The 16,226-nt window shown below is 38.2% G+C and overlaps 1 non-coding gene across 1 annotated transcript; it reads right to left on the reverse strand.

Annotated features, from left to right (window-relative positions):
- Nucleotides 1-499: 499 nt before the first annotated feature.
- On the reverse strand, nucleotides 500-606 carry LOC118970552 (U6 spliceosomal RNA). The gene has a single exon (XR_005058610.2). It is a non-coding gene; the product is annotated as a U6 spliceosomal RNA (small nuclear RNA).
- Nucleotides 607-16,226: the final 15,620 nt, after the last annotated feature.

Here is a 16,226-nt window from a genome sequence, read left to right on the forward strand (position 1 = left end):
GCACTAAGGTTCGTATTTGTGACCAGAACATGATGGAAGTGATTGCATGCCATTTCTATGATTACATTATAACAGACACTCTTGTCCTCTCACTCTCAGATAACCTGGTGTTAGGAAATTGTGTTGTAAGAAGCCTTGTGGAGAAGCACATGTGGAAAGGATCCTCCTGGCAATGCCATGTGAGCTTTGAAGTGGATCCTCCAGCCCTAGACAAGAATTCAGAGACTGTAGCCCCAGCCAACAGCTTAATTGCAACCTCACTAGAGACCCTGAACCAGACCATACAGCCAAGTCACTTCCAGTGTCACCACCCTTAGAAAGTATATGACAAAATTAATTTTGTTGTTTTAATCAGCTGATTTGAGATAGTTCGTTATGCAGCAATAGATAAGCAATACAGAGCTTGAAAAGCCTCCTGTTCTCCACTGTGGCACCATCATTTTTCCTACTCTGATACCTAGTCTGTTCTTAGTCTTCTTTTTTTTTTTTTTTTTGCCAACAAAAAATGGAACGCTTGATGAATCTGCATGTCATTCTTGCACAGGGGCCATGATAATCTTCTCTGTATCGTTCCAATTTTAGTGTATGTGCTGCCGAAGCGAGCACCCTAGTCTCCTTGAAGTGTGATTTTCTTTTCACTTCATGGCTTTGCCTCATCTATTGATTTAGAAAATTTTTTCTTGACTTTGAACTTCTGCTTCTCTCCTCAAAGTGGAATGTAGTCTCTCCCCTTGGCTGTTGCCCCTCCAAGGGACTTTATAGTTCAGTGCAGACTCCTTGGTTCCTTCTAACCCCAGAATAGCAATCATTTCTGGATTGTTGATGTTGAGATCTCCAGATCAATATTTTAAACAGGAAAACAAGGTAAAAAATCCCTCAGGAGAAAATACCAAGATTTTTGTTTTGTTTTGCTCTTTTAGAGCAGGTGGGTAATTCTTAAAAATACCATCATCTGATTTTTAGCCTCTCATTTGAGGAAGGTGAAAGACGCAAAAGAATTTCTGAAGCAGGGAGAAACTTGAGAAACAGCATAGTCTGATGAACTGATTGACACATGACAAAATGAGGCCCTTGAGGTTATGTGATGTCCCCAAGGTCACCCGGCTACTCGGTGGGTTCTTTAATAGTGTGAAAGACTGTTGAAATGTAATAGGACTGGAAAAGTAATTGGAGCTAAGTCAGCCTTTAGTGGGGTTGTCGGGCGGGGTTTTGCTGAGACTATCTGCCAAGTTCTTCTGCTTGAGTGAGGCCTAGTTCAGTTTCCTGAGGCTGGGCACTGGCCATTGGTGGGGCTCGAGATGGCAGGTCAAACAGCAGCTGTGAGAACTGAGTATTCAGCCTCTCTAAGAAGAGGTAAGAATCATTTTCTACTGATGATGAACTGTATTTTAATTCTATGGATCTGTGTTTCTTATATTGCTACACACACAGAGGAAAGAAGGCCTAATTGTTTCTTGGGAGAAGAAATCAAAACAGGCTGACAGGAGGCTTTGAACTGCACTGAGACTGTGGGCAGGGAAAGTGCTGGGCAGCCAGTGGGAGGAGTGGTGAGAAGACGACCTAGTGCTTCACTCCATATGCGTCTGTTGTTCTGCATCTCTTACAAGAAGAATGCATTTGAATATTTCTTGTGTCATGTTAACAAAATTTTACAAATTTTTTACCAAAAAAGTAGTCCCACTGGTTATAACCATTTTGGAAATTGAGTCTGAAAGTAGAATTTACTGTTACGGGCTACATGGACACAACTCAAACAATTGTCCCTGTCAAACAAATAAACCAAATGGAGTACAGGCAAGTAGAAACCAAAACAGTCTGGGAATTGAGACATATGCCCTGATAGAGGTGAAAGTCATGGGCAATAGATTCAAACACAGCTGGTCCCATGAGAAGAAATGTGTTAAATTATGGCTGAAGACAGTTGAATTAACTGTCATGATGGACTTTTTTATGGTAGAGCTGTTCACAGCAGGGAGGAAATTTAGTAACAATTTATTTGGCCAACTGGGAACCTGTTCCCTTGGATATTTTACAAATGAAATTAAAAACCTCTTGTTTCTTACTAATTAGGTATAGTTCAGCTTGTGGGCTGAATTAGTCAGCCTCTTCTGTATTTGGTTAATAGTAGAAAAAACTAGTAGCAACTTTGATAGTCACAGCCAACATGTGATCATTTTAAAAATAAAACAAAGGTGGATGATAAATCTGTGATCTCAGTACCTAACTAAAACCCAGAAAATGGACTCAAATTTAATTTTAATCTCTTTGAAATGTCTTCAGTTTATTTCCCACCTAAAGTTCAAGTTCAGACCTCCAAATCTTTTCAGTGATTTCCTGTTTTTTTCTACAATGGACACATAGTTTTGTAGTTAAAAAATAGAAACCACAAAGGAAAAAAAGGCAAATTCCTGGAAAATTTAATCCAGCAAAACTTCATTATTTTGAACTTGGGAGAAAAACAAAACTATTTCATTTTAAATGACTTTAATACCTTCAGGTAAATAGTATGTGTAACATAAACTAGGATGAGAATGGTTGTTTTTAATGAACAAGTAAGAATTATCTGACTCCAAAACATATGTAAAGCAAGCTTGTTATAAATATTTTAAACATTTTATCTTGATTAAGGTAATCTGTAATAGCAATAAAAGAAAACCAGCCTCTAACAATACTTAGTCACAATTTTCAAACAGAATCTGTGCTACTGAAGTGACTTTACCTTCTTGCTTCTTTTTCTTTGTGAAGTGACAATCTTAGTTTCTGATTCTTGAATAGCAAGGAGCTCAGACAAAGAAAAGAAGGGGAAACAAACACCATGTATAACTTCCGCATAGAACAACAAAACAAAAGCCAGCAATTAAATAGTGCAAGTAATTTTTATATGATTGTTATTTGGCATAGTTGATTTGCTTTACAATTCATCCCTCAAGGAGTATATTTATCACTCTCAAATGCTCATATCCTGGTTAAGGAAATATACAAGTAAGGAAAACAAGTTAATCCAAATATCATATTGAATTCCTGCTTATTAAGAAATGTTACGAATTACTTAAAATAATGGCTGTTTTCATCTGAGACATTTTCCCACCCTTCCCCCCTTTTCTGGCTTATGATTTTTAGATGCAATATTAACTTTCCTATTTAATTTGCTTTAGTTTATTTTCAATTATTAGTTCAATAGCCACAGTAATATTTAAGGATTAAACAAATATATGATACCACATTAATATTTAAGGATTAAACAAATATATCAATGGTAAAATTACAACTATTTAAAAAATTATTCCTTCCATACTTTGATGTTTTCTGACTTTTTAAAATCTAATGAGCATCTGTCACTTTTATAATAAGGAAGAAACCCCATGTTATGGGTTAATAAAAGAACAATTGATTCAGAACTTTGTATCTTTCAGGGGAAGGGAGCTCACCAGCTATGCTGCCCTGAAAAGTCAGTAGAGAGATTTGGAGAATTCTGTCCAGCTATCTCTCCCAAATCATGAGGTAGCCATTTGGTCTGGGAAGGCTCTAGGCTAAAGTGAGGCTCCACTTCTTTTTAGGGAAAATGCCTGGGAAAGCCAGAGATCACTCCTGTATTTTTCAAAGGCTCCATGCCCCAGGAAAAGGAAAGAGCTGGTCAGGTGCAGTTGTCCCCCCTTATCTGTAGGGGACCCCAGTGGATGCTTGAAACAATGGGTAGTGCTGACCCTTACATATACTGTGTTTTTCTATACATACATGTATATGATAAAGTTTAATTTATAAGGCACAGTGAGAGATTGACCACTATAACTAATAATAACAGAATAATTAGAATAATATCCTGTAATACAAATTATGTGAATGTGGTCTCTGTCTCAAAATATCTTGCTGTACTGTACTCACCTTTCTTGTGATGATGAGAGATGGCCAGTGTGACGACATGAAGTGAGTGGAATGACACAGGCTTTGTGACGTGACCTTCAGCGTGTCAGCAGGATGATCATCTGCTTCTAGGTCATGGTTCCTCTGGTTGCCTATCAGTGAGGATTGCTTTACTCTTCCCCTTCTTCTTCCCCACCTCTTCTCCTCCTCCCCTTTCTCCTTCCCTTTCTACCTCCTCCATGAGGACATGGGTTTAATTTTTAAAAGTTTCCATTAGGCACAGTGAAGGAAACTATCAACAAAACAAAAAGGCAACAGACCAAATGGGAGAAGATATTTGCAAGTCTACATCTGATAAGGAGTTCATATCCAAAATATATTAGGCACTTATACAAGTTAATATAAAAAAGAAAAATTAAAAATGGACAGAGAACTTGAATGGACATTTTTCCAAAGAAGACATGCAGATGGCCAACAGGCACATGAAAAGATGCTACATGTCCAATTACCAAAGCATCACTAATAAGGAAAATGCGAACTAAAACCATCATGAGATATCACCTCACACCTGTTAGATTGGTTAAAAATTTTGTTTTTATTGAGCTATCATTGATAAACACTCTTATGAAGGTTTCACATGAAAAACAATGTGGTTACTACATTCACCCAAATTATGTTAGATTGGCTTTTATCAAAAAGACTAAAAATTAACGAGTGTTAGCAAGGATGTGGAGAAAGGGAACCCTTGTACACTGTTAGTGGGTATGTAAATTGTGCAGAATGTAAATATGGAAAACAGTATGGAGGTTCCTCAAAAACCTAAAAATAGAGCTACCATATCATCTAGCAATTCCACTTCTGGGTATTTATCCTAAGAAAATGAAAGACCAATTTGAAGAAATATATGCACCCCCATGTTCATTGCAGCACTATTTACAATAGCCAAGATATGGAAGCAACCTAAGTGTCCACTGATAGATGAATGTCTAAAGATGATGTAGAACTGAAAATCCACAAAATAGAATGAAGTCTTCCCATTTCAGAAAACATGATGGACCTATAGGGTGTTATGTTAAATGAAATAAGCCAGGTGGAAAAAGACAAACACTGTATGATTTTGCTTATATGTGGAATCTGAAAAATAAAACAAATGAACAAAATAAAAAAACAAAACAGAAACAGACTCAGAGATACAGGAAACAAACTAATGGTCATAAGAAGGGGAAGGAATTCAGGGGGTTGGACAAAATAGGTGAAGAGCATTAAGAGTTAAAAACTTTTAGTTATAAAATAAATAAGCCATGGGCTTGTAATGTACAGCATAAAGAATATAGTCAACAATATTTTAATTTTGTATGGTGACAGATGGTAACTACACTTTTCTTTCTTGGGGATCATTTTGTAATGTATAAAAATATTGAATCACTGTGATGTACACCTAAACTTAATAAGATATTCAATAAAAATAAAACCTATTGGGAAAGTATTGTAAGCAAAACAAAAGAAAAATACTGTATGTATGCATTCATTCATTCACTCATTCATTCATTCATTCATCTTGGTTGCCTCCAGAGAGGGGAACTGGGTGGTGACTGGGAATGGAGAGAAACCTACTTTCCAGTATGTACTCTTTCGTGCCTTTTGACTTTTCGACTATGTGCCTGTAATATCTGTTCAAAAAAGTAAACACCTGAAGAAAGTTATAGTGCAAGAGAAAAAAGTTCTTATTTTTTATTTTCTGAATAACAACATAAGAAAATTAACTGAGAAAACTATAAGTAAGTACCTAGGGGACCATACCAAAATATAATTACCTCTAGGTAAAGGAACTGAGATGTTTCTTTTTTCTTTTTTCTTAGTTGAAATTTATCTTTTTTTTCCTAAAATAAACCTATTTTGCTTTTATTACTAAAACAAAAAAAGTGGAAAAGGTATTACAATAGCAAACACAGAAAACTATTGTGAGATTTTCTACTACGCAAGAAGTCTTGTTTAATCCTAAGAGGCAAGTACTGTCAGTAGCATCTACATACTGCAAATAGGAAATGAAAGAAATTAAGTGCCTGCCCAAGGTCAGAGAGCCAGTTTAGTGGACACAAAGCAGTTAAGCCCAAGTCTGTGTTCTTACCCACTATGGTATACTGTCTCTCAACAACTGATAAAAATAAAACATATTAGATGAAAAAAATGTGAACATACTGTGATTTTACAAAATAATTGCATAAAACAGACCAGACAAATATTTTTTTTGTCTGGTCTGTTTCATGCAGAGAAAAGTTTTTTTTTTACTGATTGTAGTGATTTTGTAAAAGTGATACATGATCTTATAAACAACTCAAATAATGTGGAGAACAACCAAAGGTAAATTTTAAACTACTCTAAGTCCTGAAAATATTCCTAAGTGGCATTCAGTGAATCTTGTTGAAGACATCTGGCCATACATGTACTTCAAGTAGAGCAGAGAGAGAAAAATAGAGAGTTGATAGAATATCTTAATATTACTCTTAATTTTACCTGAATTGAATAGGAAAAAAAAGGAACTGAAGTGAAATTCAAAAGAATTGTTGACTTTTCTATAAAATATGTTAAGATACATTACTTTATAAAAATTTCCTCTGGAGTTAAAAAATGGAATTATGACAACCGTTAAGTGTTATCATAATATCATAACCATTAAATGACCTAAATGTTGGCTTCACCTAGTCATCATGGAACTGGTTTCTTTCCATCTCTTCTCTGTCTTCCATGGTGTCAGCTTTACCTTAAGATAGAAGACTCTCATGGCAGAGAGAGAGAGAGAGAGAGAGAGAGGTGGAGATACAATTAGTACTACCAAAACTGCATGGTATCTACCCAATGAGGAAGAGTTGTAATGAATGCTGGAGAAGTTGCCACAATGTCTTATAAGCCAATGTCCTGTAAGTGGTGACAGACAATGAATTTTTTTTAGCTGTCATTACATTTAGTGAGCACCTATTAGTGGTCCAATATCAGCTTAACAGTTTACACATATTATTTTGTTTAGTCATTACAACACCTGACACAACCTATGGTACTTTATCTGTTTGCTGTTCTGTCTCCCCCAATCAGCATTTGAATTTCACAAGAGCAGGGACTTCATTTTATTCACTGCTATATTGAAGGAGCCTAGAATACAGCCTGCCATGTGGTGGATACTTGATGATGAATGAATGAATGAATGAATGAATGGCTTTGTAGTCATCCTCCTTTGTTTTCTGTATCTACATAGTCACTAATATCTGTAGATTCTTCACAATGCCTTTCATGCCTCTCCTTTCTTCCCTTTTAATTACTACAACAGATCTCCCAACTTCTAGTTTCTGCTGGTTTATTTAATTTTATGCCTTGGAGTTAAGTATCAACTGTTGTTGATTCTTGTGTACACAAAACCACACCTCAGATTTACCCTCAACACTGATGTCAGTTAATATTCCTAAATCTATTTTACATTAGGTCTCAGGCGGTGCACTCGCCGGCTTGAGAGGGCACGGGGAAAAGGTGGCTCTGGCCAGGTGGCTTGCCTCGCTGCAGCTGTGCAGCCGAGCTCGTTGGCTCAGCGTTCTCCTGCGCTGCCATCGCCGCGTTCTAGTGCGGAGTTTCTGCTTGAGAGGGAGACTGGCCTCACACCCACCGCAGAGCTGGTTTGCTTGCCTGTGGGAGCGTCCGGCCGAGTAGCTGAGGGGGGAGGGGAGGTCGTTTTGTCTTGAGCGACTCCCCGGCACCGGGTGGAGCAGCTGGGAGAGGCTGTTCGTAGGTCACCTGCGCCCTCTCGATCCCTCCTTCCTCCCACACTGCCCCGGTCCTCAGGCCTGAGAACGCCCGAGTGAGGAGTTGTAGGTAGTGGAGGGACCGAACCCTTGGGGCTGCAGGCCGCGAGGGCCTGAGCCGCTCGCTCCTCCCAATGGCGAGGAAGATGTACAACCTGCTTTTCAAGCTGCTCCTGATCAGGGACTCACAGTGGGGAAGACATGCATCCTTTTCCATTTTTTGGATGATGCCTTCAATACCACCTTTATTTCCACCATGGGAATTAAAAATTTTGACGAGAAGCCTTTTGGCCAACTTACTTCCACTTCTCTTTAACCAGAGTTGTGTTAACATGGACATAATGAAATGGGCATTTTTCTGACTTAAAACAAAACAAAACAAAAAACAAAAAACTTGATACACTAAGAGGAAAGTACATAGCAACACAAGCAATCTCAAATAAACAGTCTAAATTCACAATTACAGAAACTTAAAAAAGAACAACAAATGAATCCCAAAGTTAGCAGAAGGAGGGACATAATAAAGATCAGAGCAGAAATAAATAAAATGGATTCAAATAAAACAATAGAAAAAAATCAGTGAAACCAGGAGTTGGTTCTTTGAGAAAATTAAATAGGTAAATCCCTAGCCAGATTTATAAGAAAGAGAGAGTACACACATAAAATCAGAAACAAAGAAGGAATAATCACAACAGATACCACAGAAACACAAAGAATTATTAAAGAATATTGTGAAACATTATATGCCAATAAATTGGACAACCTAAAAGAAATGGACAACTTCCTAGAAAAATACAACCTTCCAAGACTGACCCAGGAAGAAATAGAAAGTCTGAGCAGACCAATTACCAGCAATGAAATCAAATTGGTAATCAAAAAACACTCCAAAAACAAAACCCAGGTCCAGGTGGCTTTACAGCTGAATTCTACCAACCATTTAACCATTTAAAGAAGAGCTAATATCCATCCTTTTTAAAGTATTCCAAAAAGTAGAAGAGGAGGGAATACTTCCAATTCATTCTGTGAGGCCAGCATCACTAATACCAAAACAAAAGACACCACAAAATAAGATTACATACCAATTACCCTGATAAACATAGATGAAAAAAATCCTCAACAAAATATTAGAAAACCAAATTAAAAAATAACATCAAAAAGATCATCCATTATGACCAAGTGGGATTTATTTCTGGGATGCAAGGATGGTACAATATTCATCAACCAATCAATATCATACACCACATTAACAAAAAGAATAAAAACCACATGATCATCGCAATAGATGCTGAAAAAACATTTGACAAAATTCAGCATTAACATCTGATAAAAACTCAACAAAGTGCGTTTAGAGGGTACATACCTCAACATAATAAAGGCCATATACAACAAACCCACAGCAAATATCATAATAGCAAAAAGCTGAAAGCTTATCCTCTAAGGTGTCCATTCTCACCACTATTATTCAACATAGTACTGGAGGTGCTAGCCTGTCAGTCAGACAAAACAAAGAGATAAAAAGCATCCAAATTGGCAAGGAAGAAGTTAAACTGTCACTATTTGTAGGTGATATAATATTATAAAAGAAAACCCTAAGGACTACACCAAAAAACTGTTAGAACTAATAACTGAATTCAGCAAAGTTGCAGGATACAGAATTAATACACAGAAATCTGGTCCATTCCTATATACTAACAGCAAACTAGCCAAAAGAGAAATCGGAAAAAACTCCCATTTACAATTGCATCAAAAAGAATTAAATATCTAGGAATAAACCTAAGAAGGTGAAAGACCTATGGTCTGAAAAGTATAAGACACTCAGAAAGTAAAGAAGACACCAATAAATGGAAATCGATCCCATGTTCATGGATAGGAAGAATTAATAGTGTCAAAATTGCCAGCCTGCTGAAGCAATTTACAGATTCAATGCAATCTCTATCAAAATACCAAAACTGCATTATTCAGGGAACTAGAACAAATAGTTCTAAAGTTCATTTGGAACCACAAAATACCCCGAATAGCCAAAGCAACCTTAAGAAAGAAGAACAGAGCTTGGGGTATTATGCTCCCTGACTTCAAGCTCTGCTACAAAGCTCAGTAATCAGAACAGTTGGGTACTGGCACAAGAACAGACCCATAGGTCAATGTAACAGAATAGAGAGCCCAGATATAAACCCACATATATATGGTCAATTAATATATGATAAAGGAGCCATGAATATATAATGGGGAAAAGACAGCCTCTTCAGCAACTGGTATTGGCAAAACAGGACAGCTACATGTAAAAGAATGTAACTGGATTACTGTCTAACTCCATACAAAAAAGTAAACTCAAAATGGATCAAAGACATGAATATAAGTCATGAAATCATAAAACTCTTAGAAGAAAGTATACAAAAATCTCCTGAAATAAACATGAGCAATATTTTCCTGGACACATCTCTGCAGGCAAGGGAAACAAATAAAAAATGAACAAGTGGAACATTATCAAACTAAAAGCTTCTGTACAACAAAGGACACCGTCAGCAGAACAAAAAGGTATGTATGGGAGAATGTATTCATAAATGACTCATCTGATAAGGGGTTAACATCTAAAATATATAAAGAACTCATATACCTCAACACCAAAGAAATAATCTGATTAAAAATGGGTGGAGGACCTGAACGGACATTTCTTCAAAGAAGAAATACAAATGGCCAACAGGCACATGAAAAGATGCTCCAATCACTAATCATCAGGGAAATGCAAATTAAAACCACAGTGAGTTATCACTTCACACCAGTTAGAGTGGCCACTATCCAAAAGACAAGAAATAACAAGTGCTGGTGTGGATGTGGAGAAATGGGAACACTGTTGATGGGAATGTCAAGTGGTGTAATCGCTGTGGAAAGCAGTATGGAGATCACTCAAAAAACTAAAAATAGAAATACCATTGAACCCAGTAATTCCACTTCTATGAATTTACCTGAAGAAAACAAAATCCCTGATTTGAAAGGATGCATGCACCCTTATTATCACCACATTATTTTCAGTAGCCAAGATATGGATGCAACCTAAGTGCCCATTGATAGATAAATAGATAAAGATGATGTAGTACATGAACACAATGGAATATTATTTAGCCATAAAGAGAAAAGACATCCTGACATTTGCAACAACATGGATGGAGCTAGAGGGTATTATGCTCAGTGAAATAAGCCAGGCAGAGAAAGACAGATACCATATGATTTCACTTATTTGTGGAATATAAAAACAAAGCAAAACAGAATGAACCAAACAGCAATAGACTTATAGACACTGAGAAGTGATTAGTGGTTACTGTGGGGGAGGGATGAGGGGGATAAAGGAACACAATAAACAACAGTCACAGTACAAGTTGGTCATGGGGATAGCATGGAGAATATTATAGTCAATGATTCTGTAACATCTTTCTACATTGATAGAAATTGCACTGGAGGGGGTGAGGATTTAATAATATAGGTAATTGTTGATCCACTGTGTTGTACATTTGAAACCAACATAAGATTGTATATCAATGATACTTAAATTTAAAAAAACTTTATACACACACACACACACACACACACACACACACAAACCTACTTTACATTACAGCTGAAATAGGAGAGTGTTTGGACTTTCTCTTTCTCTCTTTCTGTCCAGTCTAATATTTGAAAAACCAAGTTGCTCTCTACTGCATTCAATGTAAGTACAAAATCCTTAGCTTAATTTTCAATGGACTTCACATGATGGTATTAAAATTCTTTCAAACTTTGTTTCCAATTATTCTCTTAAATGACACTCTCTTTCCACTCCTTTTGGACTATTGAAGGTCCATTATTAATTAGAGGCCTTTCCTCACATTCTTGCTCCAGCCTCTCCAAATCTAGACTAAATTACAAGGCCTAGGTGAAAGCCCGTCTTGGTCTGTTCATCCTCAGTCCAGCCCTGCTGCCGCTCAGTTCTTGGAGTCCCTCTGAACTTGGAGCCCTAGTCATTCACTTTACTTTTATTACTAAAATATCATTGATACACAATCTTATGTTGGTTTCAAATATAGAATTGGTTCAACAGTTACCCATATTATTAAATCCCCACCTCCTCTAGTGCAGTTACTATCAGTGTAGTAACATATTATAGCTGTTCAGTCACTTTTCACCAGATCACATGATACAAACTGAAGAAATTTTTCTTCTGTGTTTTAAAAAAATTGTTGCTAAACTTTCCAGTGCCAGGTATCTTTTAAATTTAAATTTGTTCCCCCCAAGATGTAATAAATTAGGTTATTGTTAATGAAGTCATTCAATATGAGCAAGAATCTGCATAGATGAGGTTATGCGGCAGCAACCAAATGATGCTCAGATTTCAGCAGCTTAATGGAACAGAGGTTCCCTTTTTATCTGCACTGCTAACCCAGTGTAGACCAGTGGGAGCTTGCCCCTCATAGCTTCTCAGAAACCAGAGGGACAGACACTGTAACACCTCACAGAGGAGCTCCATGGTCACTCAAGGTCTTAAATTTCTTAGATCAGATGTGACATCACTCTCTCTCACAGTCTTTTGACCAGAGAAACTCACATGGCTTGACTGAACTGCAAGGGACCTGAGAAATGGGGAGAGAATAAATATTTTAGCAAATTATTTATATCATGAATAATGTAACGGATAGTTACACAAATTGGGACTTTACCTACAACAGACCAGAGAACAGATAAGTTTTAAGATAAGTAGCTGTTTCATGCAGCTGAAAGAGGTCAAATCTATTTGTATATTGAGAATAAGTATTTTATTACTATGACTTAATTTAAGGTGAAATCTCAATTCAATGCCAAACTATAACCAGCTTATTTTTCTGCCTTGGAATAAAGGATCAACTTGTCCTGATTGTTGTATACACAAAGCCATTCTTTTTAAAACTTATCTGCAAAGATTTAAAAAGATTTTCATGTATCCCCAGATGACTATGGAAATCATCTCCTTATTTAATATGTGGTTGATGCCTGGTTAGAAAGAAATGTCACTTTCTTAGCATCTCTTACCAGCAATCGAAGGGGGAATTGGAATGTCACTCAATCTCTACCAAAGGGCTTTCAGGTCAGAAGTGCACTTCTCAGTTCCCCTGCTGAAGTGACAAGATCTATAATCAGTTAATGAAATGTTTTCATGAATCATGACTAGGGTATTTCACTCAAATGTAACTGAAATAGCACAGCCTATTCTGGCTTGAAAAGATAAAACTGTGTGCAAACTAATTATGCAATAAAGAATAGCTTCATATTCATTATGCTCAAATCATGCTTAGTAGACTTGTATTTGGGTAAGTTAAAGTCAGGGGAATGGCTGGGTTCCTTTTTAAGATGTAGATATTTGAGGCATAAGGCACCCTTTTGCCAGGCACTGCTGAAGTTCAGTTAGCTGGTCCTTACTATGTATCAAACAATATTCCTATTGTCTTTTAAAGCCAGTTTTTCTAATTGCAACTTTCAAAATACTTTTTTCTCATCATGTGAAAAAAGATTTTAGAAAAAGTCTTTTAACTTTGCATGTGTGGTGGATACCTGGAGTAGCTAGCACCACTCTCTTCCTCTTCCTCTCTTCCTTTTCTTTCTTGCTTTAGGGACAAAGGCTTGGCTCAGGATTCGTTAAGCATTAATGTTGGTGGCCATTGTCATCACTGGTTCCTATAAGGCTCTTCCTCATTTGTCACTGAGTGAGTATATGACTGTTTCTATATTTGGTATCTTTTATCAGTATGCTTTGCTACCCTTCCTGTCTCACTATTCAGTCAAATATTCAAATTTAATATGCACTCTTGTGTTTTCATGCCTTCTTGCAAAATACATATTGTTTTTATAGGTATCTTTATGTAAATAGTGTTTTAAATCTCATTCTAGTTGTTACCATGTTTCTTAGGTCCATATAAGTTGACATGTGAACTTGCCTTGGTTGACCATGGTGTGTATCTGCCACAGGTCTCCTTCCCAGTGATGGGAACCAGGTCACCTCCAACCTTCTGTCACCACAAACTATGCTTCAGTGAACATCCTCATACACGTCCCCTGATGAGCAAGCATGAGGATTTCCATGGCATTTACACCAGGTGGAAAAGTAAGACTTAGCTTTGTCATATTCGTCTCCAAAATGGGTGTCCAGCACAGTGACATGAATCCCCACCCCATCCTCATGAATGCTGGGGAAACCTAGGATTAGTACCATTTGATCTTGCCTCCTGGCCTCAATAAGTTGTCACTAGGAGTCAATACTGACGTCCTGCTGGGTCACGGTGGTCCATTCCAGGGTGTCAGAGCTCAGGTAAGGAGGGACTAATTTGGGCAAACAAGGAATTTCAGTGCAAGTCAGGGCAATAGGACAAAAGCCTAGCTATATGGAGAGAACACTCCTGTTGAAAATTAGGAGGAAGCTGACATATGATGGATGTGTGAGTACCCAGGGCTCAGTGGATTCCTAGCTTAGGGGGTTACAGACAGGATGCCCCCACTTTGAAACCCCCTGTGCCTCAGCAGTTGGTGCCAGAGCCATGTGGTGACAAATGATCCAGTTTCAGCAAAACATCATCACATTAAATTAATGATGTTAATTTGAATGTACTGCTTCTGTAGTTCTGTTTATAATTAATTTGTAAATTTGTCTTGGTTTTATCACTGTACACGAATCATGATCATAAGGAGTTTGTACCTAATTATTATGTTTCTGTGTATTTGAGTGGCAATGTGATTTTTAAAAATTAAAATAAATCCTGTGGGGGTTCCCTTTGTTTCTTAAAAGTATCTGACTTTTCCAACTCAGGCCAGAGAGGTATTGCTCAAGTCTGATCTCAGGAGTTGGCTCTTAGGCCCACCTTTAGGCACATACATTATCGCTGTTTTGATGTCATAATCAGTCCTGATCATCTTTTTAATCTCAATTCTGTCATCCAATAGATTGCTTCTCTTCTAGCTTCATGCCTTTGGCAGGTCTGAAAAACATGCCACCAGTCAGTGTTCTTAGCTGCAAACAACAAAATCAACTATGGTTGATATAAGTAGAGAAGGAGTTGATTGCAAAGATTTGGGGTGGCTCATAGGTTCCCTGGGAAGGCACAGAACCCTTGGCTGTGGCAGGGAAAGAGTGAGGTGAGAAGCAGCAAAGATGCCATCACAAGCCAGTGGACAGAAATCTGCTGCAGAGAATGCAGCTGCCCCCCACGCCTGGATCGTACAGCTTGCCTAGCCTCTGGTCATGGAGCATGGGCATGGGCCTTGCCGTGGGCTGGCAGTGCCCAGGAACCTGGAGCTGCTGCCAAAGCCCATCTCCTCCACCAGAAGTGATTTGCCTGGGTCACCTCTCTGAGTCCTCATTCTCTAGTTCAGAGCTGGGGGTACATGAACCTGACCTAGGCCAGGCCTAGGTCACCTGCCCACATGCTAGTTGGAAGCAAGGCTAGAAATGCAAGTATCTGGTACTTTCCAGAACTACTATGGGAAGGGAGCTCTGCCTACCATCAGGCCTTATTATACAAGCATTTCTCTAAATACAGGAAAGAGGTTCAGATGCCAGGCAGGGAAAAAAAGACAAATGTACTCTCCATACCTTTTACATCTTTATCCAAGCAATTGTCAAAATGGAGAATAAGATGAGGATGAGGATAGCTAGAGTTGGCAAGAGGCCCTTGACTCCCCTCCTGTGACGACTGGCGGGATGATTCTGAGGGTTGGGACCAGGTAGCATCCGCTGTTTGCCCCTGTTCTCTGCCTCATCCACAAATCATATTTCCTCCCAAGCCCATGCTTGTGAAGGGATGAGGAGGGAGGAGATAGGAGGGAAGCATGCTCGTGCTTGTTTCATTTGAGTTCTTTCATCTGGCTAGATGCATTCCCAGAACCATGTAAATCAATGGCTTTTATCATTACTGCAATAAAATTTGCCTTTGTACCTGACTCCCCAGGAAACTGGAACATAAGCAGAGTTTCCACAATTCACACTTCACTACACTTAGGTGCAATGTCTTTGCTAAGCCTCTGTTTGATCATCTCACTTTTGATCTGCCTATTTGCTTGGAAAGAGCCATCCAAGGCCCTTCTATGGCAAACCTTCTGAATCTTCTGAGACAGCCCTCTTAAAACCCATACTGGTTCCCCTTGGCAGTATTTTTTGTTTACACTGGCTCATCACTCAATCATTCCTTGCTCTATGGCAAGCCTGCTGGACTTTACAAAGCCAAAATACATGGGGAGTCTAGGGCATGTTTGTCAACACACTTGTTGACAGCTGAGTTAGTGCTGAGGTGGGGAGGTGGGAGGCATATGATAGGATGGGAAATCATTGCAGCAATCCCAGGTGGCCAGTAGCTGGTCAACTGCAGCCAAATTGTCTCCCCTTTGGAGAGCAAGAAAAAGAGGGGGAGCCAGGGACAGCTATTTTCCTTCACATTCAGGGTGGGGGCATGCTAAAGTAACAGACGTAAAGGGAGCCCAACAAATGTTAATCAAATAGATGTATCTAAATAAGTTATATATTGTTCTGCAAATAATAATGGATAACTGAGACTTACAAACAGCATCTGTAATCTTGTACCAGAA

Source organism: Manis javanica, chromosome 9 (assembly GCF_040802235.1).
Source record: "Manis javanica isolate MJ-LG chromosome 9, MJ_LKY, whole genome shotgun sequence".
In the NCBI taxonomy this organism is placed as follows: domain Eukaryota; kingdom Metazoa; phylum Chordata; class Mammalia; order Pholidota; family Manidae; genus Manis; species Manis javanica.